Raw genomic sequence first — 3,346 nt, 5'->3', positions numbered from 1 at the left:
GAGACAGTGGGAGGTTGGTTGGCTGGCCCACCCCAATCGGGGCCTGATCAGGGCTGGGTCAGCTTGGGGAAGGGGCTACAGGAGATTAGCTGGAGGGCCTGCCTCTAATTGGGGTGGGGGAGCTGATTAGGCTTTTATTATATAGGCTATATATATATATATTTTTTTTTTCTATAGCTACAAGTAGGGACTGATGTTTCATGTCCTTAAAGTTCACTCTTAGGAAACTTGTCATGTAAAAATATATCCAGGGACACTTTTTGTGCCCTAGGGTCACTCATACCACATGGATATTGATGGGTAGGTCACCTGGAGTTAGGTACCTTTGTCAAAAAAACAAACCAACTATTTCTCTCTCATTTTAAAAAATGTTTTTGTTCATTTTTTAGAGAGAGAGGAAGGGAGAGGAGGAGAGAAAAACATTGGTATGCCTCCTACTGGGGATTGAGCCTGCAACCCGGGCATGTCCCAGTCTGGAATCGAATCGGTGACCTTTTGGTGCATGGGACAGTGTTCAACCAACTGAGCCATACTGGCCAGGGCAAAAAAACCCCACAAAACCACCCCACCTCGTTTCTCTTTGTGAAGTGATGTGAGAAAATACCAGGATAAAATGCTATTTAGGTTATCTGGTGAATTTCATTTTGTAGCATAAGATAAACAACCCTACAAAACTCTTGGGGGTTTTTGGTGCCAAACTGTTTGCATCTGTTCTGTTCTGAGCCTCAGTACAGAGAATCACCTGTATATAGAAGATTTCAAATAACTGCTGTGATAGTGAGGCTGTGATCTGTGCCACAGTTGTGGGCACTGCCGGTGTCTAGGCCTGCCTGGCCATGCTCAGTGTACTGCTGAGATGGGCTGAAAGCTGCTGGCGTTTTTTGAGTTTACTTGCCTGCAGGCATATGCTTTTGGCTGAAGGAGAGAGTAGGCCATTGTGTGTGAGGTGTGGTGGTGGTGGAGGGTGGGGAGAGAGGACAAGGGAGAGAGGAGGATCATTCCTAGGACTAGAGCTGAAGCTGGGGCAGCTTGTCAGTGACTGAGTGTCTGGGTCTGAGGCAGCACTGTACTGTTCTGGCTCAAAGTGTGGCCCGGGGAGAAAGGAGCATCTTCCCGCCTCTGTATGAGCCACAGTGTGGCTCTGGCATAGGAGGATGAAAAGAAATGTGTCATCTTGGCATCTGGAGGGATTGGGGACATTGGAGCAAGGAAGGTAACACTGTCAGTGCGGTCTCATGGGGGGTGTGGGCAGCAGAGGTACCGGGAGGAGCTGCAGGCAGGACATATGTTATGCAAAGTGTTGAGGTCCCAGAAAACCTGAGCATGTTGTTGTGGATTCCAAAGAAATAACCTGGAGGACTGGCTGTGAAAGACATCGGTCTATTAGGATATATGTGTGCACTGGTGGCAGCCAGCCGGTGAAGCTGCCCTACTAAGTCCCATCCAGCCTGTGGACAAGCTGCACCGGGGGCAGCCGGCTGGTGCTGTTGTTTTGCCGCCAACCAGACATTCCCAGCACAAGGTTTTATAGAGAACAGAAAACAAACAAAACAGGTCATGCAGGGGGAGGATGACAGGCCTCTGGACAAACGGTGTGAGATTAAAACACTAGCTGTTTACAATCAGGCTCACGTCTAGAGCAGGTTTTCTTTGGCCTTTCTTAGACCCTGTTGCTGGGCCAATTCCCAGGGTCTCACGGTCCACTTACAGATGGCCTGCACTCTATGTCCCACAGGGTGGGAGGGGGGTTGGAGCATGGGAAGGGCCCATGTTCCCATTTACCATCCTGCATCCAAAAGTGTGTCTGGAGCAGAACATGGTGGTGCCACATGGTGATCACATGTGACAGATTGATTTCTAAGTATATGTGAGGCTTGGAGATACAGCTGGGAGGAGACTGCAGGATGTTCCAGGACTAGAGCTAAAAACTAGAGCTAGTCAGAAGCTAGAGGGTTAGAGCCATTGAAGTTTGGGTATGTATTGTGACTGTATCCATAGCTTGGGGAAGCTTGAGAAAATTGTAGTTATATACCCCAACACTTTTTTTTTTGCTAACAATTTAATGATGATTAATGCTAGAATTAGTGAGATTTACTCTCTAAGGTACATAAAAGTCTGACCATAAGTTGTGTGTATCTGACACTTCTTGGGCCCTGCCTCACATCCTCTTGGCTCACCTTTCTCCTTCTAGTTGTTGCTGTGGCAGTCAGCTGTGCTCAGGTGTACCTGACCCCACCTCACCTCAACTACACTATTTGTCACCGGCTTTCTGTCCCCCGAGGGGTCCCAGATTGTGAGAGGGCACAGGCCAGGCCTGGGACATCTCTGCTACCATCACATGGACGCCTGCAGAATTAGCTCATTCTGACATAGCCACACACGTAAAAGTATGAGGAAGGTAGGACCCCATAGGTAACCCTTGACCAGTGGGTGTACTAGAACCAACCTCCAAAGGAGGACAGGATGGAGAAACCGAAGAAAGAGGCTGACAAGTCCAGTTTATTAGGGAATTTATGGACAGAAGCAGAGTTCTGATTGACAGCAAGGCTGTGGATCTCCACACCTGAAAGCTGGGGGCGTGATATACATCCAGCCTCCAGGAAACAGGTGGCCTGTAGCCAAGTGGCATGTGCTGGTTAAGAGGTGTATGTTCCAAAGCAGTAAACAACTTAATGGGCCTACTTATCTATGGAAGTACTTTCCTTTTAGATGACACAACCCACCCCTTCCGGGCTGACCTGGTAGTCACTGAGAGCAACTTACTTCTTACGATGGCATCTGTCATGTTGAGCACCAGAAACCATTTGCCTAACAATGAGTAAATTCTCCCATTTTCTTTCCCTTGGGGGGACAATTTTGAAACACTTTCTATGTGGCTTTTCAGAGTATCCCCAGTGGGAGAGAACCCCAGTTGCCCAAGAAGGGACTAGTTTGATAACACCTTATTTTGACTTTTTCTCCTTCCCTGTTTTACTTTTCTAAGCTCTTCCAACCCCACTTCTGTTCTCAGGAAGCTCTTGTATCAGGCTCTACTTTTCATGGGAACCCAGGCTAAGAGGTTGAAAGTCAGCTCTATGTGCATTGAAGAGTCCCTTACTTTCCCACCAACACCATATCTAGGAAAAGGTGAGTACGGCCATGGCCGGTGTGACTCAGTTTGTTGGAGCATCTTCCTGTGCACTAAAGGTGGAGGTTCAATTACTGGTTAGGGCACGTATCTAGGTTGTGGGTTCTATCCCCAGTTGGGGCATGTGCAGGAGGCAACCAATCAATGTTCCTCTCTCATGTCAATGTTTCTCTCTCTCTCTCATCAATTAAAAATAGAATACTGACTTTATTTTAAATA

The 3,346-nt window shown here is 47.6% G+C and overlaps 1 long non-coding RNA gene across 1 annotated transcript in view; it reads left to right on the top strand.

Moving 5' to 3' along the window:
* Positions 1-2,195: 2,195 nt before the first annotated feature.
* The window catches only part of LOC107181538, a 7,468-nt gene continuing 6,317 nt past the window's right edge, over positions 2,196-3,346 (top strand). Inside the window, exons 1-2 of the long non-coding RNA XR_001512192.1 lie at positions 2,196-2,398; positions 3,011-3,126. This is a non-coding gene — a long non-coding RNA (uncharacterized LOC107181538). The remainder of the gene's footprint in view (positions 2,399-3,010; positions 3,127-3,346) is intronic.

This window comes from Myotis davidii, unplaced genomic scaffold (assembly GCF_000327345.1).
Source record: "Myotis davidii unplaced genomic scaffold, ASM32734v1 scaffold46, whole genome shotgun sequence".
Taxonomy (NCBI): Eukaryota; Metazoa; Chordata; class Mammalia; order Chiroptera; family Vespertilionidae; genus Myotis; species Myotis davidii.
This window is presented reverse-complemented; position numbering and strand designations above follow the sequence as displayed.